Below are 23606 nucleotides of genomic sequence, written 5' to 3' on the forward strand. Positions count from 1 at the left end.
AAGTAATGTAATGATACAAATCTGTTCTCAAGTTTTCATTTTAGTTTGAACTATTCCTTCAGTTGACATGACAGTTATTTCATAATGCAAACACGAATGAGTTCTGAATGAATAGAGGCTTCATTTTCATTATGCAAAATATAATTTTCTTTTGATAGATGTATGGGCAAGGTTTTGTAGGGGTCCCTTTGTGGAGTTTCCAAAGGTTAAATGTCTTGATCAAGGGCTCAGTGGTAGTCCATAGATGAACCCTGCTGAGGTTTGAACTTACAACCAGTTTCCAGATCTTTTATAGCCACAATCACCCACACAGCAGAAAAGAAATCGTGATTTGAACATAAGAGAGCTGTGACGCTCGCCTACGAAAGAGCACAGCGTCGACTAAAAACAGTATTATTCCTCTGGAAACCCAACGACCGAACGGGGGATAAAGGACAGCGCCTTTTCTTCGCCTCAGGTAAACACTTACCTTACACTTAAGCCGGCCGGTCAGACTTGTGAAGGTAAATATCACTGACTAGCGTTATTTCGAGTACAGCAGCGGTGCGACTGGTTATTACTGAGGTGTGCTGCTGATTGACAGATAATGTTGCTATAGTTACAGCAGTGACCGTTAAGAGCGGTTCGCGCCTTCAGCTGGATCAGCGCGCGCATAAGACCGATCCAAATAAAACACACTTAAGACATTTCCAGCTGGATTTATGTGCGGAATCAGATAGAGATGAACATTCTGCGCATTGTTAGCACGGTTACTATTATTGCATTATTCTGCGGTCATTCCGATGCGGTGCTGAATCGCCGTTGTCATTTTATGTTTTTATTTGCTAATATCCGACCATTTCGATCAGTTTCAGTCGTGTAAAACAGATTTGATGCATATGGTTCCGTTTCAATCCGTGTCAGCGGCTGTGAGTTATGTAATGCATGTGCATTATTATGGTGTTATTCATCGTACTGCAGAGAAATGAGCAATCTCTCGCCCATCTCCCCCTCACTTAAATGTCATGTGGATGTAAACATGTGCTTGAGGGGAAAAGAAGAGCAGTTTAATGTAAATGAGCAGTATTTAGATATTTGTTTTACAGCTGTTTTTAGACATTTGTGCATGGTAGTCTCATGTGTTCATGGTGAAAATCGTTGTTTGAAGCATCCAAGTGACTAGAGTATTCTTACATGACCTTGCGAGGTTCAATCAATAAGTAATATCTCTGTCTTATCCGAATTTAATAGGAGAAAATTATTGGTCATCCAATCTTTTACATTTTTAACACACTCTGTTAGCTTAGATAATTTAGAAGTTTCATCTGGTCTTGTTGAGATATATAGTTGAGTGTCATCGGCATAACAGTGGAAACTAATCCCGTATTTTCTAATAATATTACCAAGGGGCAACATGTATATTGAAAATAGTAGAGGACCTAGGACAGATCCTTGTTTTCAGACTCCATATTTTACTGGTGATAACTGAGATGACTCCCCGTTTAAATGAACAAAATGGTAGCGATCGGACAGGTAGGATCTAAACCATACGAAATCATACGACTCCCAGATTATAGGAAAATTGATCTCCTTAATGGTGTGAATTGTGATAGCATTGTACAGATGTGGCTGAAACCATCACTTTGGCTCACCAACCCCTGAAAAATGGGTTAAAATCAATGGAACACGTGTAAACTACAACAACTTTTGAAACTCTGTGACCCATTGAAACGTGTTACATCACAGAGTAGGAAAAATAGGGAGAAGGGGAGAAGAAGGATGTACTAAATGCATTATTAATGACCAGAGAGTTTTTGCTTGGCATGTGTTACTGCATATAGCAAACAACTCAGTTCCAGTCAAACAGGTACAAAGCACTAAGAAACAACACAAACAATATGCCGGGTTCATTCAGAGGGATGGATTATGTGAACATACTGTATGTAATGTATTAAAGTGCAGGTACATTAGGGTCTGGGCATACACTAGCCTGTAGAAATTATAGTGGGGAAGAGCTCAGGTGGACATTGTTTTATGAAGTGTAGAGTAGCTGGAAGTGGTGGTAAGTATGTATGGGTTATTTTTAGTGAGATATTTTAGTATTACAATTGTTTTTTAGTGGTAAGCTTGAGATCAACAATGTGCTTTAGTGTTTTAGATGTGTTGTTGTAGGGTGTTGTCTTTGTGCTGCTTTTTTGACGTGCTCAGTATGGGATTTCAGCATTATGAGTCCAATAATAGCCGTGTCGTCTGCTTATCTGAAGATTTCATTGAGCTGTGATGGAATGTGAAGTGGTTTGTTTAGAGAGAAAACCGCAGAGATGAATGTTAAGTTCTTAAAGGGGTCCTATTATGCTTTTCCACTTTTTCAACTTTAGTTAGTCTGTAATGTTACTGTTTTTAGCATAAGAAATATCTGCAAAGTTACAAAGCTCAAAGTCCACTTCAATAGGAGATATTTTATTTAACAGAAATCACTTTTCAAAAAGTACAACGAACGACTCGTTTGGACTACAACGCATATTTTCCGGGATTTGTGATATCACAAATATCGATGAATGGGATAAGACCTGGTTGAGCTGCACTAGAGAAGGCAATGAGTGTTATCACTATGTCGGAGACACGCTAGCTTTCCTAAGGCTGACGAACTTAGAGTGCTTACAATCATCCGGGTTTAAATCGCGCTCAAATTGATTTGATTTTGATGCAATATTTACACTGAAGCTCGCAGCAGGCTGCTATGGTAAGGGACATGACATTTCCTGACCAGGCACCGAGTGCTGCCAATCACAACACGCACTGGCCCAGCCAACCAATCACAACACACACCGGCTCAGCCAACCAATCACAACACACACTGGCTCAGATAACCAATCACAGCACATTTTGTATTTCAGAAGGCGGGCGTTCATTTGAAACAGGAACTATTCGAGCCGTTCATGGCAGACTGGGGAGAGAGGTGTTGTAATAATGTAAAATATGTGAAAAATAATGTGTTTTTCGAACAACCTAGTATGAGAGCCTGTTCTAGTACACCCCAAAACAAAATCAAGACTTTGTAAAAGAGCATAATAGGACCTCTTTAAAGCTGAATGCTGATTGTCATATTTACTGCTATTCAGGGTTTGAAACTGTAATCATATGCCGTTCTTTTTCCGTCATTTTATGTCTGATATTTTACCGTCTTTCATTTTTATAGTTCAGCACGTAATACTTCTGTGACAGTTTTCTAGTTCTTTGACAGAGAGGCCCTTAAAAGTCTTTGGACAACTAAGTCATGCATAACAATATATACACATCACATCATTAGACCAAGAGGTATGCATTTACAAAATAAATAATAACAAATGTATTATATAAATGAATAAAACATATAAATTCAAAATTACTAAAATAATTCAAATAAAAGATATGTTGCTTTTCTGTTTAACATAATTCATAAAGTCATAATTTTGTGATTCTTATATCGTCCAAAATGGTATGACTTGCTTTCTCCTGTGGAACACAAAATAAGATATTTATGTTGGTAACCAAACAGGCTAGGTGACCATTGACTTTTATTGTAAACAAAAAATAAAAAATAAAATAATAATAATAAAAACTGAGGCATTTTAGTATCTTCAAGAAAGCCATACCGATTTGGAATTACATGAGTGTGAATAAATGATGCAGAATTTTCATTTTGGTATGAATTAATATGATTCTCTACACCTGTGGTTACTCTCCTAGTACACCTGTAATGAAGAAGAAAAAAAAAACAACAGTTGACAGAGCTAAAATTTACATAAATGACTCATAAAATCAGCATTTTAGTCTTTTTTGTTAGGTTTTTGGTTTAGGTATTTAATGCACTGGCATTCATTCAGTTTAAGTGTTACTCTAGTATGAAAAAAAAGCAGCATACTCAGCATACCTTTAAAAACTAGTGCTTATGGAAATAATATACTTTAAAAGAACATACTTGCAAACTCAATGCAATGTTTTAAGACACTTAATTTCATGTTATTTACAATAATAAAAAAAAAATGCTATATAGTTTAAATTCATGTTAAATGCAATTAGTTGAACTTTAGCCGAAGAGTCCTTTTTAACCCACTTAAGTAGGATGTAAGTTCATCTTTATATGTAATTTCATAATTATTCTAAATTGTCTTTGAAATATGGTTACAGTGTACTGATGAATGTACTAAAGAATTTGTGATAAACTTCAATACACTTTAATGTAATTTCTACTGAAACTTGTACGTCATGTATTTAAATATTATATGTAAATACACATTTATAATGGCGAAGTTGCAATTTAGTTTACATTTAGTAAAGTAAAACTCTTACTTTGACAATTTCCACATAAAGTAAATTGCCCCATAGACCACTGTATGTGTGTAACTCTCAACATGTTTTTGTTTTTCTCACAACAAGGATTACCGTAGCCTTTTCATCCTGATGAATAATGTTTGTGGTGAATTCTTAATTTAATGGCATGCTAATACTCATTAGAAGATGAGAAGGGTCATACAATTGCCCGTGTGTTTTGTGTATATGTTTAAAGTCAGATGAAATAGCATTGTGTGCGGAATAGAGTGTAAGTTGAGTTATTTTTCTCTAAAAACCTTGTCATCCATCCACTTGATCAAGTCATGTTCTTCACTATCTTTTGGAAATGGAATTCAGGGGAGCAAGAAAGGCAGTGGAGAAGAGCAGCATCAGGATAATGAAACATGAAGCACCTGTCTTCAGCTTAATGGGGTTTGGTTTCATTCTGGGCAACATTAAATATTGAACATTACTACTGAGTGATAACAAGAGAAAGTATTTATAGAAAGCTAGCTCATATTTTCACTTTTTTTCTCTCCTATTTTTTCAGTCTGCTGAGGTAGAGAGAACTATCAGAGTTGACTGGGTTTAGAGTAGCACTTGGAAGGAACAGAAAAATCCCTCTTACATTCTTCCCTTTAGTACGATTGACCACACTTTAAATTGGCACATGACTATTTAATGGTTTAGTGCAGTGATGCTCAACTAGGACGCAGCAAACTTCTAAGGGAGCCTCAAGATAACTTCTTCACCCAAGATGACTAGTTCACCCGAAAACGAACATTTGCTGAAAATGTTCTCGACCTCAGGCCATGTAGATGAGTTTGTTTATTAATCAGATTTGGATAAATGTAGCATAACATCACTTGCTCACCAGTGGATCCTCTGCAGTGAATGGGTGCCGTCAGAATGAGAGTCCAAACAGCTGATAAAAACATCACAATAATCCACAAGTAGTCCACACCACTCCAGTCCATCAGTTAACGTCTTGAAGTGAAAAATTGTGTTTTTGTAAGAAACAAATCTAAACAAAGACATTTTTAACTTTAAACCATCGCTTCCAGCTAAAATACGAGTCCATAATAACGTGAAAAAGCTTGCTGGCTCTGTGCATATTTCTCTCCTGATTCAGAGGAGATGACTATTCCACTAGAGAGAAGCAATATTATGGATAGAGGACTCTAGCAAAGGATTGAAGTTAGACCATTTTAATGATGGATTTGTTTCTTACAAACATTTGTTTATTATTTTTATCAGCCGTTTAAACTCACTGAATTCCTCATTTTAAAAGTGTGGTTTCTAGACCTCTAGAACTAGACCTCCTTAGTTCCCACTAAGGAGGAGGACGGATGTCCAGGAGGGGGCCGGCAGACAGAGTCCAGGGAGGAGACGATGGAGGGAGGAGATGGGAGGGGCTTGGAGCAGGAGGAGCCCAGCTGGACCCAGGCCACAGCCATAATGTCGACCCACGGTGGAGCCGACGGAGGGAGGAGCCATGGAGGAGGAATGGCCGCCGACTCCAGGGGGCCAACCAACGGTGGAGGAGCAGCATTTGTGAGCCTCCGGGCATTAAGGGCTAAACTCTGGATCGGGAGCCCCCACGGCTGAACACAAGAACAGGATGGCACTCTGGAGGAGCAGGCAACGGAGGGCGCTCAGGACTGGATTCGGGGACTGGAGCCCTCTCCTCCTCGGTGTGGCACATTCGCCGCATCATACTCAGCTCACCCTCAGCTGCGGTGCAGGGGGCGGAGCTCCTCTCCGCGCTCACACCGTCTGCAGCTTTCTCCCTCATGACGGGCATTGTCGCCGGCTCTCGCACCTGGTCTGACAGATACTGCTCTACGTCCGGGGAGATCCTTTGCTCAGTCGCTTGGCTTTGCGCTGGCTCGCGGATCACTGCGGGAAATGGCTCTCTGTCTATGGTGGGCTCAGGCTGATGCTCCGCATCGCGGGGAGATGGTGGGCTGGGCTCAGGGTCTGGAGTGGATCTGACGAGATCATCCACGGGGTAGGATGGCGATCCGTTTCTTGCCAAAGTCCACTCCACGAAGGCAACGAAATCCTCTCAAGGACCATCCTCGGACGACGGTGCTCTGCTTGCGGTGTTCAGGCTCACGTCATAGAATGAGCGGAGCGCGTCGTCCAGGTAGCTGGTGGTGCTAGCTAACAGCCGGAACAGTCTTGTATGGTCCTCGAGAGATCTGTCCCCCTGCTCCATATATATATAGTGACAGATAAATAATGATTAAACCAAGTATACTTTTATATGTTATTATGTATTTCTGATAACTTTTCTCTGCCTTTTTTTTCTGTTTTGACATCCTGGACTGGATCATCCTTCTTTGGCTGCTGATGTCGTTGGAAATGACTCGGTGTGATTTGTGGTGAGTCTGTCAGTTTACTTCTTAACTTTATGCTTCCCACAGTGAACTCACATTTCTTTAATGCAGTGTGGTATCAGTCTTCCCTGCGCTAAATACTGAGTGTGTAAAGCAGCATTAAAGAAAAAATGTGTGCTCTCTTCACTGATTTTATAATACTTGCTGTTAAGAATAAGACTTGGTTAATAAAATTGCTTTTAAAACAGGTCTGAGACAAGACAGATGGATTCAGACCAGTGTATATGTGCTTTCAGAGATGAGGCCTGAAACACAAAACCTCAGGCTGATAAAGAGACACAGGTTATCAGCACATCACTGAAAAGAAGTAGCACGCGGGTCTTCATGCGGAGAACTCTTCTCATTTTTTCTGCATAATGATGCATTTCAAAGTTAACAACCAAACGGATGTTTATAAAAGCTTGCATTGCTGTTGCAGATGAAATATAACACAGATAACATTAAATAAATATTTATTTACCAGATTAAATGTTGATTATTAGTAACTCAAACCTCTTCCACCATGTTTGTAGTTTTTAATGCTTTTTATTCCTGTTTGTCGAATCATTCGTCAAAGCGCAATGGATTGTGGGCAATATTAGCCATTAGAGTGTGCACGGATCCACACTTCAAAAATCGACCTGAAATAGTAGACTTTTTCCAGGGATTTTGGCATAATCTTTTCAACATACTATGCTTTGGGACACACTTATTTTAATCTCACATACTATTTAGGATGGATAGTATGAACACTGGGACGCAGGGTAGTAATCCTGAAGACCTTGATGATCTTGTTCAGGTGTGTTTGATTAGGGTTGGAGCTGAACTGAGCTGAAAGTGGACCTCAAGGGCCAGAGTTGAGAACCCCTGCTCTAAGCCATATTTTTACAAGTGAATGAGTTCGTTGAGTCATTAGGAAGTTATGGTATATGAATGTTTGAGTCAATACCATTCATTTTTATTTTTTATTGACAGTGTAAAATTTATGTAGGATTTTATTTTTAACTCTAAAGATTGCAAACTGGGTGAAAACCTGATTACTGTTTGAAATGAAAGCTGAAATAAAATCATCAGGCTATTTCATCCAATTTAGTTCTTAAATGAATTGTTTCAATTTTGGTTTGGGTCTTTGAGCTTTTGTTGTCTTTAATGCTGTGGTCTTGCCTTTGATTTATCATTTGGATAAATGTAAAAGTTATTATTTTTTTTAATTTAGCACATTTAACACCAGGTTAATTCTAGCCTCTCTTCACAATGCATACCATTTTAATGCAATAACTTAATTGTTTAGCCTATATGAGCTTATGCTCATTAAAACATATCAGACATATCAAACGCTTCTCTTAATTGTCTTAGGAATGCATATGATAGCGTGTTTTATGGTGCAGGATAGAGATATATCATACTTTATTTGCTTCATCTTGTGACCCAGAGATAAAAAATGACCACATATTAGCACTCATGTAATTCTAAATACTATCAGCAGATGTCAGCAGAGAGTCAGATGAGGGAATGAGAACAGGTGGCCACTGGCTTGAGCTGTGGATTAACAACAACATGCCAACAGAAAAAACTAAAACCACAACCATACACACACACACGAAAACATTATTCATCCCAGGAGGACACACTGAAACTCAAAAACACCCAGCAGAAGAGAGCATGTACAGTGGATGTTTTCATCACATCAGCCTTTTTTTTTTTAAACACACACACACACACACACACACACACACACACACACATATATATATATATATATACAGTATCTTTATTAAATATGACATTTTATTTTTATCATTTTTGTTTTGACTAATTCTATTTTACCTCATTGTCAACAAAAATGGCATCACATTAATGTTTCTTGTCATTTCTCTTCTTATTTCTATTTACACTGACAGTTAATAATCCGTAGTAACAAGTTTTTAATGTTTTCGATAAAAGGCTCTTATGCCAGCCAAGGCTGCATTTACTAAAGCTGTGGTAATACATTAGCAACAATACTGTGAAATACATATTGTGATCAAAGCTGTATTTTCAGCATCATTACTCACATCATTACAGTCTCCAGTGCCACATGATCCTTCAGAAATCAGTATAATATGCTGATTTGATGCTCAAGAAACATTTTTGACTATTATCAATGTCGCTGCTGCATCAAATTTTATAATTACAAAAGATTTCTATTTCAAACACATGTTGTTCATTGAATTTCCTATTCATGAAGGAATACTGAAAAATAAATATTACGAATGCCACAACACTATTAAGCAGCCGTTTTTAACATTGAAAATAGTAAGAACCATTGTTAATAATTGAGCACCAATATAATAACTGATCAGCAAATCAGCATATTAGAATGATTTCTGAAGGATCATGTGACACTGAAATTCAGCTTTGCAACAGAGATAAATTACATTTTAACATATATTACAATAGAAAACCGTTATTTCACATTGAAATAAATATTTAATAAAATTATATATATATTTATTTTTTTATCAAATAAATGCAACCTTGGTGAGCATAATAGACTTCTTTGAAAAACAAAACAAACTAGTATTGCATGTACATTTATGTCAGTAATGGTAGTGTTTATAAAGTGTTATCTGCATATGTAAATGTAATGCTTTGACTGAAGTCTCTAGACAGTCTGTGAGGCTCAGAAATGGGTTGTGCTTGAAACACAGCTGATATGCTGGCGATTTTTGGCTCCACTAATGAGCCCCAAAATTTCTGGCTCATATTAGTGTGAGTGCGTCTGACATGTCATCATTCATCCTCCGGTAGGACGTCTCCTGTGGCCTGTCAGGTTAGAGGTATTTGACTAACGATGCGGTGCTTGACCGAGCAGTAATTAGGGCTTTGGTGCCCAGCTGGTGCCACTACCACAGATGTTAATGGAGAAGATCTGGGGGCGGGGTGGAGATGCAGAAGGTTCTGGAAGGAGGGGGTGGGGTGTGACTGTCTCCCCTCTGTCCTGCCCATCTCTAGGGACTTTGTCTGTCTGGTTGGTGCTGTCATTTTGTTTTAGCAGATGTATGGTAAAGCACCTGCCCTTTAAATTAGTGAAGGGAAGGGCCAATTCTCCTGATGTGGGAAACCACAGGAGATACGAATGTGACTGACAGAGATCCATATACTATTCATTATCAATCAAACCAGCCTCGGATAAAAGATCCAGTTATGTTTTCAAAAAAAGGACTTCACTCTTCAAAGAAAGAACTTCTAAAATGGGGGTTTTCTCAGTGATTTTTGGTTCCCAAAGAACCTTTCAGTGAACCATTCTAAAAAGAACCATTTTTTCTTCGTGTAAAGAACATTTGAATATTCTAAAGAACCGTTTCCCTCTGTATAGAATCTTTTGTGAGATGGAAAGATTCCATGGATGTTAAAGGTTTTTCATGGAACCATCAATGCCAATAAAGAACCTTTATTTTTAATAAATTCGGCTGAATGCTTAAAATTGACTTCCACACCAAAACAAATAAATGTGCACACATAAAAGTGCTCATGCACTGTTTGTTTGTGCGGTCTCTAGGGCGGCACCATCATGCATTATTTACTAGTAGTGATGGGTAATGGCATATTTTGAGGGCAGACACCCAACCCTCCAGTCATAGTTATTGTGTGGTTGTGCAAAACGCCGAGATTTACTACAATCCAATGAAGACATTAGATGTTCCTTTAATGACAAGTGACACCTCATATAGCTGAACCTGAATTATGCCGTTTTTATCTGAGATTTGTGGCCATAATTTATTTCATTATTTTCTTTAAAAGGAATGGTAGTAAAAAGAAAAATACAGTCAAACCAAAATGTATTCAGACACCTTCAACATTTCTCACATTATCACAGTTTATTCGTTGTAGTTTAGAAAAGGGTATTAAAATATGATAAGAACTAAGTAGAACAAATTCATCTTGATAATGTCAGATAACACTTAAAGGGGTCATATGATGCTTTTTTTAAAGATCATTATTTGGTGTAACAGAATATGTTGACATGCTTTAATGTTTTCTACAAAGTCCCTCCTTCCGACAAGCGCAGTCTGCTCTGATTGGCCAGTCAATAGCAAATACTTAAACTAATAACAAAACAGTAGCTGCTTCAGAAGCGCCAGATTGTCATAGCAAAGTCAGAATGACCTCCTCTCCTAGGTTCACGAAACGGTCGTCCATAAAATGCATTGCTGTTCTGTTGTAAATGATCTTAAAGATTCCTAAATGCATCTACTTCCGGAAGGCCAAATAAAGTGCATTTGCTTTCGCCTAGAAACACACAGCGTCTCCCTGACATGCTGCTTCAACACTAACTGCGGTTACTGAAACCACGCCTTCTTTCTTTGCGTGCACATTTGGGCGGCGTTATGTAAATATTTCCACATAGTGAGGTAGATATGTGGGGGCGTGTTAGAACGAGTCGTTTTAGGGGGGCATGGCAGAGTCTTAACTTTGATAAAGAATATCTCTTTGGTTTTGAGACTTTAGTCTTTGCAACTTCAGGGATCTTATCTATGCACAATCAGCTTGTAACACTCCAAAGAGAAACGAAAACTTGAAATCGCATCATATGACCCCTTTAAGCAAAACACGGTCAGGTCAAAGTGTCTGAATAATGTTTGGCCCCAAATGTTTATCAGTTGTACTGGTAGTCCACTGTATGAAGAATTTTCATATGTCATAAACACAACATGTTTGACTTAAGCTTAAAAGCTTGCACAGACAGTTATTTGTTGAGTATAGTACAATATGTATATGCTTTCTGTCTTTATGGATAAAACCTAAATCTCATGTGAGGGCTCTTAAGCATTGAACTGCACACTTGTATGTGTATTAAAGATCAGTCTGACATGCAAACTCAAACTTGTATATTAATGCTGGCTCACTCACAACACTGATGATCTTGGACAGAGCAGTTATGCTCGAATCTCAGCTGATGTAACTGTGTAACTATGACCAGAGCAACAGAATGAGTTCAATACGTCTATATACACTGTTAAAACCTAGTTTGCCATGCAAACTAAAATGTCCTTAGTTTTTGCATTTTCAGTTTAGCATTTTCCTGCATGTGAAATCTGCACACTTTTTGCAGTGTGGTATTTACAGTATTTTTTTTAGCAACACATTGTGTGTGTTGGAAAGAAACATATTTGATATTTCTAATTAAGCATTTTTATAAAAATGTTCTTAACTTTCAATTTTGAAAAGATGAAAAGTGTGTGGATGCAATATAATGTAACTCCATGACCGATATAAATAAATAATAGGGCTGCACCGAAATAAAAATTCTGGGCCGAAACCAAAACTTTTTAATATTTTATTAAATAATATAAAGTAATTTAATTTAACTAAATGATACTGAATTTAAAAAATAGAAGGCAATAAAATAACCACACTTTTATTGAAAGTAACACAATCAAATATAGAAAATATATTTATATTAAATATCAATATATAATTTTTATTCAGTATATGTAACAGAATCAGATATAACTGTTTTTTTTACTAATTATCCAAATAATGTATAGTCCTATAGTGGCACGAGAGGGTAGCGTCATTTTACCAGCGTTGCCATGTTACAGCACAGTAGTGATATTGCAAACAGGAACAAGTATACTACATAGAAATGTCCTGTCGGCGCATTATTTGAGAGGACTGCTTTTTCGGTGAGCATGAGCGGTACATGAGCAGAACGCACATAGATATGTATAGGTAGATGCCCTATTAGCAGCTGTTTCTATGGGCTGCTATACGTAATCCGTCCGCCATATTGGAAAGGTCAAAGCAGGTCCGTGAACACACAAGAGCAAGTATGTCTGCAACCCTAGTTATACGCATATATGAATATCTATATCTGCAGTTGACTTCAGCAGACAGTTTTACTAAACTAACACAATACAAGACGAAGCCATTAGCTAAGACGACATTTAAAAGGTACTATAGTTTAAAAACCTGTATTATTGAGTTAATACATATTAAAAACACAGACCAACACATTCTCACCTGTGGAAGTTTATCTAATTTCGGTGGTTTTTACAGAATGTTCACGCAAAGAAAGAAGGCGTAACTTTTATTCTCGCTGTAGTATTGTTGTTGCCAAGTCATTCTCACAGTTTCAGATTCACCAGAATTCACAGCAGTGTTCATTATATAATAAATCACAGAAAATCTCCTTTTTAAGATTGCTAGGCAAGATCTAGTAGAGTCATTGGGCAGAACTGGCCCAAAAGAGTAAGTGTGAGTTTGGTCAGTTGGCCAGAAGCCATCAGGCCGTCCTTATTATTGAGTCCTGATGGCACACAGCATCAGTGCGCTGGACTGAAACATGAGTCTGCTCTCTGACTGTTTAATATAGTACTCTTTTATGAAAACGAAAACAACTTCCGCTTTTACACATCTTTGTTTTTGAAAGACCGATCTGTGCTTCCTGGATAAATCTCCTAATTAGCTTGATGTTTGTAAATAAAAACAAATTTAGTCGAGAAGTTTAATGTAGCTCTGTTTTCATTAATTACAGTGAAGCTGCACTACTGAATAAACACATACTGAACTTGATGATTATTAAAACAATGCTTTGTCAATCATCAGCATTTGTTCTGCACTTTCTGAAAAAAAGGTACAAAAGCTGTCACTGGGGCATGTACCTTATCAAAAGGTACAACTTTGTACCTTATTTACCCCTAACGGGTTACATATCGATTAGTGGTCGACCGATATATCGCCAAGGCCGATATATCGGCCGATATTTGGCATTTTTGGGCACATTCTCCCTCTTGTTCACTCTCAGTGTTAACAGTTCTGTCTAATACGGATAGAAGTCTGTCTAATAATCAGATAGAACGGTTAAACAAACGAATTAATGTATACAAAAAGTATTATAACGATTGCTTTTATATTATTAGTAATAGAAAGGCAAACATTATAATACTTTCTCGTTTGCCGTCAGCATTAAGCAAATACGCATTTATATAATTTAAACAAATCTTTGAATGACTAATGAACATTTAAGTTCACAAACCTTGCAAACTTAGTCGACTCCAGCTGTGAGTGATGATCTTGTGAAGTGTGCATTTTTATCCAGCATGATCACATGTTCTCTGTGTGACTTGAATGCTTTGAACTTTAAACTCGTGATTTGAAATTATGCTGCACTTTATGCATTTGCCCACTGTCCATATTCATGTCATTTTCACTGTGTGCTGTATGTAAAATGAGTGTTACCCTGGCTTTATTTGAAAAATATGATTCCCAATGCACACAAACTTCCCAGAATACTGAGTGCCCTGTTGTACAGTGTTTACTTCCTTTTTAACTGTATTTTAATTAAATATTTATTTATTTGTGAAAAATACTTTGTCATCTAAAGTATACGTATGTTTATTTAAAAAAAAATTTAGTCCATTGTTAAATGATTTCAAATTTCTTAAATATTAATTAAAATTAAAAACAAATGATATCGGCTTTATATCGGCCACCCTGCTTTCCAAGATATCGGCATCGGCTGTCAAAAAACCAATATCGGTCGACCACTAATATCGATACCTTAAAAGGTACATTTTAGTACCTAAATGGTACATATTTGTACCTTTTGAAAAGGCACCGCGGCCGCCCTAGTGACAGCTTTTGTACCTTTTTTGTATATATACAAATATACACAATATATTTTTGTATATAGAGTAACAGACCTATATATATATATATATATATATAGGACAGACTGATTATTATGCCAGTATTTGGCTGTTTTGAGATGATTGGCATTGATTGATGTGCTTGCTTGGTTGAATAAAAAGAAAAATGTGATAGTTATTGAATATATATTAAATATCACCAAAAGGCTGAAGAATATTGAGGTATGTTTTATTTTAGCTCTACAGCCCAACCTGTTTCTCTTCCAGAAATGAGCAGGACTAGTCTGAAGATAAGTGACGATAAACAGTATTGATGTGTCAGTGTAATCTGATCTTTGGTTCTTGTGGGACTGATGATGATCTCAATATGATCAATAGAGTGTGTGCTCCTCTATGAAGGGTGCCAGACAGGTCAGAGGCGAATGGTCTCCACTTTTCACGGTCTCTGAGAGGCTAAAACACCCCACACACACCATCTGTCACCACTGACACGTGTGTGTGTGTGTGTGTGTGGAAGATAAGGAAGATGGCTTCAGCAGCACGCAGATGTGTTGTGGACGTGTTTCCTGCTGCCATCTGAGTGCAGTCAACTGTAATATACTGTAAGTGTTGCAGTGAGATATAATTGGATGAGTGTGTGTGTTTGTGTGTGTATCTGCACTTGATGCATAAGAGGATGATGGAGTGTGTGTGTGTGTGTGTGTGTACCTGTGCGTTTAGGTGAACTGTAAAGGGATGGTGTTGTGTGTGGGCAGGCCTGTGTGTGTGTGTGTGGATAATTTAGAGAGCTGTAATTAGATAAAGTTGCGGGTGTCCAATGGCAATAATGGGATAAAAGTGTGTTTTGGTTCAGGGGGAGCTCGGGGAGTGTGTATTTTGAAAGAGTTATAGGCTAAGTGATGTTATTTGCATAGGAGAGCTGTGTGATGTATTGATGGATGGCAGATGAAGCAGGGAGATGAAGAAGTGTGTGTGTGTGTGTGTGTGTGTGTGTGTGAGGGGGAGGGGACTGTAGAGACTGGATTAGTGTTAGTGTAGTAGTTTTAGCAACCAGAGGATCCAAATAAAAGTAGAGATACACAGAGTTTGTACAGTAGAGTATTCTTAATAGTCATTATGACTGTCTTGTTAAATATTTATTTGATTTATTACTACCATTACTAAAACATTTATTTATTTAATTTATAATCAAATTTTTTCAATATTTATTTTATTATTTTACTACCATTAATAGCATTTATTTATTTATAGAGTTTGTTCAGTAGGGCAGTGGAGTATTGCAGTGGAGTAACATTCATTATTTTGTTATTAGATGTTTATTTAAATATGTGAAATAACTATTTTACCCCCTTTTTTTTTACCAACTACCAATACAAGCTTTTATTATTATTATTTTTGTATTACATTTACTGGCACATTATTATTTTTTTTATCTGTCAATATTTATTTTATTACTTTTACCACCATTACTAGCATTTATTTATTTATTTATTTACAGAGAAAGAGATTGTACAGTAGAGCAGTGAAATATTGCTGCGGAGCCATGTAACTTTCATTATTTTGTTATTAAAATTTTGTTTTTAAATATGCTAAATATTTAATCTTTATTTTACCAACTTTACCAGGACCCATATATATATATTTATTTATTTTAATTAATGTATTTTTATGACATTAACTAGCACATCTTTCTGTCAGTATGTATTTTATTATTTTTACTACCATCACTAGCATTTATTTATATATTACATTACAGAGAAAGAGTTTGTAGAGTGGAGTATTCTTAATAGTCATTATTTGCTTATTTAAAGGTGACCTATTATGCAAAAATCACTTTTATAAGGTGTTTGAACACAGTTGTATGGTCGCAGTGTGTGAAAACAAACAGCCTACAATGGTTAAAATGCACTCACTCATATTTTATTATTTTTATAATCCCAAGGAATCATAAACAGTGTCTCCAAACCAGCAGTTCCAGATTTCTCACTACAATGACGTCATACTAGGGAAAAAGTCCCGCCCAAATTTGTTATTTGCAAAGGCCAGCATTGGTATGCCAGAGCGTGAGCTCTTGAAGCTCCGCCCTCTTCTGCAAAGCACACCAGCTCATTTGCATTTAAAGGGACAAACACAAAAACGGCGCGTTTTGGCTCATATCCTAAAGATGGCAATTTCTACAAGCTATAAAAACAATTCTGTGGGGTATTTTGAGCTGAAACTTCACATACACACTCTGGGGACATCAGAGACTTATTTTACATCTTGTAAAAAGGGGCATAATAGGTCACCTTTAAATATTATATTTTTCATTTTTATTACCAATACTATTTATCTATCATGTTTTTATTTATATATTATTATTTTTATTACTTGCACGTTTTGAACTTTGTTTCCCAAAGACAATTATTTTATTTTGTTTTTGTGTTTTGTTTTGTGGCTGACTAATCTCCTGATAAACTCAGCATTGGTGTTGTTGTCTGATGATCAGGCAGGGTTCAGGACTTCAGCATGTCTAATGCGTCTCTGTCTCGGTTCGGTGTGTTTGTTTCAGTCATTGTTGTCTCAGTAAATCCGTGCTGTCACGCCCTCGGCCCCTCCTTCCTCCACACCATTAATAGCGGCCCTACAAAAGCACCGTAAAGCACAAATGCATGTAGACAGGCCTCATATTGAACTGGATATTAGTGGTGTGACAGCACCTGCAGAAAAGATGGCGTTGATTTGGGCAAGATATTGTTTTCTGTAATGGCAGACGGGGACGAATTATGTCCCAGGGATCTTCCAGACATGCACTAGGGTTGTGACGGTGAGGAAATTTTCCCACCGGTTAATCGACGTGTGACAACACGGTGGGGGCGGGGGCGTTCCCTCTTTTCCTCGCTTTCCTTCACTTTTAAATAGCGTAAAAGCGCCGTGCGCAGTTGCTTGAATGCAACAACAAAATACAACGTCAAACTCACTTTAGCATATATATAAAACATAGAACTTTTATTAACAAAACAAATAAAAATACACAATGCTATAGGGCAGGCTATGCCTAATATAAAATAACAAATAACTTACATAAAGTTTAAATAGGTATACAAAACTGGAAATAGGCTAAGTAAACATGTATAATATATAATCAAATAAATAAGAAACGTAGAACATTTATTAGCAAAACGAATAAAAAAGCTTGGAGGCACTTGTGGAACCAAACCAATTAAATAAGAAATGAATGTTTAAAAAAACTTCCAAAATCAGCTTAGATAAACGGCAAAAGTCAATAGGCTTTTCAAAATCCAAAATATTGCTAAACAGGTGCTTTTGTCACGTTTCGAAAACTAAATCATCCGCCATCGTCTTGTCTGTCTCACCTCACTCTTCTTGTTAGTCAGCTCGACTCACTCTCCTCACTGGAGAAATTAAATCTGATCTGTGATGTGACTGTCGTTTGGCATGCTGCATTGAGCAGCCGTGTTCAGTTTTTAATTGTAGTGTCTGTTCTTTTACTGAACTAAATGATTTTTAGTACTATAAAAAATCTAAATGACGGTGGGGGTCGGTGCCGCGTTGGGCAAGTGACGTAACCGGTGTTGTGGCTTAACGGTGCTGCGGTATCACCATCATCACCGTCTATCATATAACATCGTATAACATCCACACACCCTTAATGCTCACCTGTTCCTCCAGGCCAGCAAAATGAGATGGGCTGAATTATTCCCCTTTTCCATGGACACAGCGCCGAATACAAGACAGCTCTGGGTCAGAAAAATGGTGGTCTCAAATCAGGAACTGACGCAAAACAAAACTAGATCACTCCTATCATTATCAACCAAGTTATTCAGGCTGGAAGCATTCGGTTGACAGAAACCACATTTCTGTTGTTGTCAAATTACACACAGACTCTAGACACTTTATTTACCTTTTTCATATGAAATAAAACTATAGTGTCATTCCGGATCAACTCAACAAGATGTTCCCGGCTAAAAATTATTTAGAAATTTTTTTTCTGGTTAAAGTAATACAAAAATGAAGAAAAAAGCCAACGTATAAAATGTCATGGATGTACATTTACTGAGTAACTTACTATTTTGTAGAGGGGGGTCAAAATGACCATTTTCACCTGAGATTCAGAGCCAAATTACAGGAGGGGTAAAAATGACTTCAGAAAGATGGCAGCATCATTATGCTAGTTTTACACAGAGACTGGTAGGTCTTTTAGTAAAATCTGTTGACTTTAGCAATCTTTGTTGCATTATTTGCCATTGGTGACGATTCAAAAATGGGGGGGAAAAAAAACTTTTCAGTTTTCCCTGATGTTTGCATGGCTGTAACTCAAGAAGTATTAAATATATCTTCAAATGCTTTTAGATTTTGGTTCTTAATAAAGTTTTGGCCTTATATGGTTAATTTCCAGGTATATTGGGATTGCACTGTGGCTCCATGAGTAAATTGCTAAGCTTTTCAGTGGTCAAAAACCACATGTGGGTCACTTTGCATACAACTGATACTAACTGTCACCATCGGCGTATAATGCAAACAGACCAAATAGAACTGACAATCTCTGCGTAAAATTAAATAATGATGCTGCCATCTTTCTAAAGTCATTTTTTACCCCTCCTAATATCAGGTAAAAATGTCATTTTGACCCTTCTCTGCAATATAGCGAAGTAAATATGATTTGACAAGCAATGGCCCTGACTTACAAATATAATGCTCTCAACTAGTAACATGATTTCAAAAGTCGTAAACAGAGGCATCATGCACCGTGTGTTTGTGGGCAGGTTGCAGTGTGTGTCATCATTTGACTCTCTGGTCAGTGGAAACGTGGGCTGGTTCTGAGAGTTTCACTGATACACTAGCAAAGCAGTGTCTCTGTGTGTGTGTGCGCGTGTGTGTGTGTGCTGTAGGGTCGGTCTCTACTGTTGTACACATGTGAGCAGGTAGATCGAGTTCTTTAAAGTAAGAATCTTTGGCAAAGTAGAAAGGCACTGCAAGACGCACTCTTTGCAGGAAAGCATATTTTTTGTTTGTGCTTGCGCAGCTGAATGGTTCAGTCCTATTTGAGCAGACACTGGGTGGGGAGTTTGGTTGTTGAAGACTTTTAAGTAGATAAATGGAGAAGTTGAGAAGTTCACTTCCTGTTTGGTTTAATTTCAGAATGGGAGGTGTAGCATTTTGCTTTGGGCAGTCATAACACACACCTGCAATCTAAAGGATTAGTTCACTTCTGAATTAAAATGTCCTCATAATTTCCTCACCCTCATGTCATCCAAGATGTTCATGTCTTTCTTTCTTCAGTCGAAAAGAAATTAAGGTTTTTGAGGAAAACATTCCTGGGTTTTTCTCTATATAGTGGACTTCAGTGGGGTTCACTGGGTGGAAGGTCCAAATTGCAGCTTCAGTGCAGCTTGAAAGCGTTCTACACGACAAGGAAGAAGGGTCTTATCTAGCGAAACGATCAGTCGTTTTCTAAAAAAGAATAAAAATGATGTTCTTTTTAACCTCAAACGCTTGTCTTGTGTAGCTCTGCAATGCGCATGCGTACTTGGTGCAGTCCCATTCTCCTCCAACTTCAAAATCGTCCTACATCGCTGCAGAAGTACCGACCCAGTGTTTACAAAGTGAACGTGCAAAGAAGGCCAAACGCCCTTTACAAAAAAACGGTAAAACAGCGATGTAGGACGATTTAGAAGTTGGAGGAGAAAATGAGATGGGAGTTTTTCGATATACCCTAACTGTCATGAACCGGAAATGCACAGAGTTCACGCAGAATTTTGAGTGTTTGAGGTTAAAAAGTATTTAAATTGTAATTTTTTTTAGCTTCAAATATACTTTACAGTATAAAAGATGCTTTGCTTCTTATTAAAGCAACTGTATTAAAGTTCTTCAGTCAAGAGCAGGAGGGATTTTTCTCTTTGTGTTTTGTTGTTTTATTAAAGGGATAGTTCACCCAAAAATGAAAATGTGATGTTTATCTGCTTACCCCCAGGGCATCCAAGATGTAAGTGACTTTGTTTCTTCAGTAGAACACATATGATGATTTTGAACTCCAGCCGTTGCAGTCTATCAGTCGTATAATGCATGGCAATGGTAACAAAATCTATGAGAGTAAAAAAAACATGCACAGACAAATCCAAATTAAACCCTGCGGCTCGTGACGACACATTGATGTCCTAAGACACGAAACGATCGGTTTGTGCGAGAAACCCAACAGTATTTATATCATTTTTTACCTCTAATACACCACTATGTCCAACTGCTTTGAGTGCGCGCACGGCTTCCGGTGCGTGAGGTGTGTACATTTTAATTTTTGTGTGAACTATCCCTTTAATGACAAGCAGCAGCATGTTTAGTGCTATTAGTCTGCTGTCACTTTAAGACCTGCACACATCTAACATACAGGAATGCATCCATTCTTTTCTCAACTGTTTACTTTCACTTTAGACATAACCAGCTGTTTAATATGCAAACCTTGTGTGTTTTTGACAGTATTAGCACATTCAGACATTCATAGATTTGTAATTTCTAGTTTAATTAAAGGAGTAATTCACCTTTGGCAAGATGGGGTTTTAATAAAAGTTGGCAAGGCTAATGACAAAGTTTGCAAGGTTAGTGAAATTAAACGTTAATTAGATATTCAGAAACTTGTTTAAATGAAATGCATATTTTCTGTATGCTGACGGTAGATGACAAAGTATTATAGTGTTTGTTTTTTTGTTATTAATAATAGTAAAGCAAATGTTGGAATGCTTTTTGTATACCCTTTCTTAACTTAATTTAAAAGTTCTGTATAATAATTTATTAATCAGAAACGGTAAACTGATGAAGCACAATGGGACCTCCATGCACTCATGTTCTGGTGTGATCAGCGTTGTCAAAATAAAAGTCCTGCTTACAGCATATCGTCCAAACAGAAAAAAAAAGTTAAAAAAAAACCAATAATTAAAAATACCAAATATTGGCCGATATATCGGTCTCTGCGATATATAGCGCTCAACCACTACCCACAATGCACTGGGTTCAATTCAACTGTATGTGAGCAGGGATACAAAAATGCAGAAGTACGGTCTGTAGTTTGTACAAAAGCCATGAAACTGTCAAAAGATTGCCAGATAACTATAACAATACAAAGCTGGCTGAAACTTACCCTTTAAGTTATTTTCCTCACGAGGACCATTTGCCGGTCCACATGATGTAAGTGATTTCAGACTTTACTGTCCTTGTGGGAACATTTCAAAAGCGGACTCACAATTAATAACAATGAAAGTTCCTTGGCCTTATTTTGATGTTGATTTATTGAGAATAAAGTGATATTTGTTGTAACAGGGAGGTTAAGTGCATCTTAGAGTCAGATTAGTTGATTAAACACTCTCACTCAAACAGACGCAGCCGTTCTGCTTGAATGGGATGATCTTCTTTAGTCCAGTCTGTCCTCAAGAGACTGCATGTGCTTAAACTTGGACCCTCATAATGAGGCATTGTAATTACTTTGCTAGTGCATGGGAAAGAATGACGGATGAATAGCAGACCTGTTTGTGTGTGTGTGTGTGTGTCTGTGTGTGGACAAGATGATGCAACAGGGAGTTATTTGAGTGTATTTATTTACTTGTTTGTGTGCACTCAACTAGAATGGCAACTTAATAATCAATCATTTTATTCATTGTCATCTCCATTCATTTAGGCAAAAAAAGTCGCTCAGTTTAGTCTGAATCTGTATGGGACAGCAGAACAGCGTGAGAGCTTGTTTAATGAGATCATGTTCTTTGTAGTTTCAGTGATTCTCCTTTAATGTAATTCAGGTGCAGCTGTGTGACCAGCTTGTTGTGTTTGTCCAGGGCGACGCTGACACTGACACAGAGGACACAGCAGCACAATATAGGCTACACAATGAGATTCTTGGAGTTAAGGTGCAGTCACATTAGCGTTTTCATGGCAAACAAGTTCCAGTAGTGTAGCGATATATGAAGCACATTTACACAGAAGTCACTTTCAAACCAAGCTAATTTTTTTTTGGTGAACGCAACAAATTCACTTAACCAACTTGAACCTGATGTGAAATCTGCATGTGGAAATATTTCATCCTCATGTGAAATTCAAGATTGTGAGACACAAGTTTCACGCATTTTCAGGTTGGTCACATGAATTCAGTACGTTGAGCTGTGTGAGTGGTGGTTCTTACGTCTCTACGCTATTAAGAAGAGACAACTGACCTTTTTTTGCTTGCAAAAATTCGCTGCACTTTAATGTGACCACTCCTTTATTATGATCATGTAATAGTCAACATGTAAAACTTTTGCGTTCTCTCACAAAAGTATTGTGTTGTGTATTGTATTGCGCCGCGTAAACATAAAACCATGTCTGTATTTGTGAGCTGAGAAATTACAAACAATAAGCGAAACAATAATGTACATTATGTGGGAAATAATGTGTTTTTTGAACCTTAAACCGCATAAACACATTGCACCAAATACACAAAATAATGTTCTTTTTAGCAGCATCATATGACCCCTTTAAGTAAAAGTATAGATATCTTACCAGAAAATGACTTTGGTAGAAGTTAAAGTTACCGTTTAGAATATTACTTGAGATATTACAGTGGGTATAGAAAAGAATCACCCCCCAGTCCCTGCTGCAGAGAAACACCCCAGAACAGGATATCACCACCTCCATGCTTTACTGTAGGAATGGTGCTATTTGGATGCTGAGCTGTATTGGATTTCTGCCAGACATATTGTTTGGTGCTGAGGCCAAATAATCCAGTTTTAGTCTCATCTGTCTCAGAATCTTCAAGGTGTGTTTTGGCAAAGCTCAGTCGTGACTGCATGTTGCCTTTCTTGAGGAGTGCCTTTTTTCTTGCACCCCTCCCATACAAGCCACATTTGTGGAGAATTTGTGATATTGTTGTCACATGCACACAATGACCACTCTTTGTCATAAGTTCCTGCAACTGCTTCAGAGTTACTGTAGGCTTCTTGGCCGCCTCTCTGACCAGTTTCCTCCTGGCTCTTTCACTCAGTTTGGAGCGACGTCCCTCAGAATCTTCAAGGTGTGTTTTGGCAAAGCTCCAGTCATGACTGCATGTGGCCTTTCTTGAAGAGTGGCTTTTTTCTTGCACCCCTCCCATACAAGCCACATTTGAGGAGAATTTGTGATATTGTTGGCACATGCACACAATGACCATTCTTTGTCATAAATTCCTGCATCTGCTTCAGAGTTGCTGTAGGTCTCTTATATTTTTATATATTATTTATTTATTTATTTTTATATTATTATATAAATTTTTTCCATCACATGTCCCCTTAGGGGCTCCGTA

The 23606-nt window shown here is 37.4% G+C and overlaps 1 protein-coding gene across 2 annotated transcripts in view; it reads left to right on the forward strand.

Annotated features, from left to right (window-relative positions):
* Window positions 1–368: 368 nt before the first annotated feature.
* Window positions 369–23606, forward strand: part of LOC107569307 (protein 4.1-like) — a 76546-nt gene continuing 53308 nt past the window's right edge. Inside the window, exon 1 of one of the 2 annotated variants that reach the window (XM_016255369.1) lies at window positions 369–457. The gene's annotated coding sequence lies outside the window, so the exon portion shown is untranslated. Of the gene's footprint in view, window positions 458–22407; window positions 22423–23606 lie in introns of those variants that run through there. The other variant, XM_016255365.1, reaches the window with a different exon arrangement.

The sequence above is a fragment of the Sinocyclocheilus grahami genome, unplaced genomic scaffold, assembly GCF_001515645.1.
Source record: "Sinocyclocheilus grahami isolate Dianchi unplaced genomic scaffold, SAMN03320097.WGS_v1.1 scaffold1331.1, whole genome shotgun sequence".
Lineage (NCBI taxonomy): Eukaryota > Metazoa > Chordata > Actinopteri > Cypriniformes > Cyprinidae > Sinocyclocheilus > Sinocyclocheilus grahami.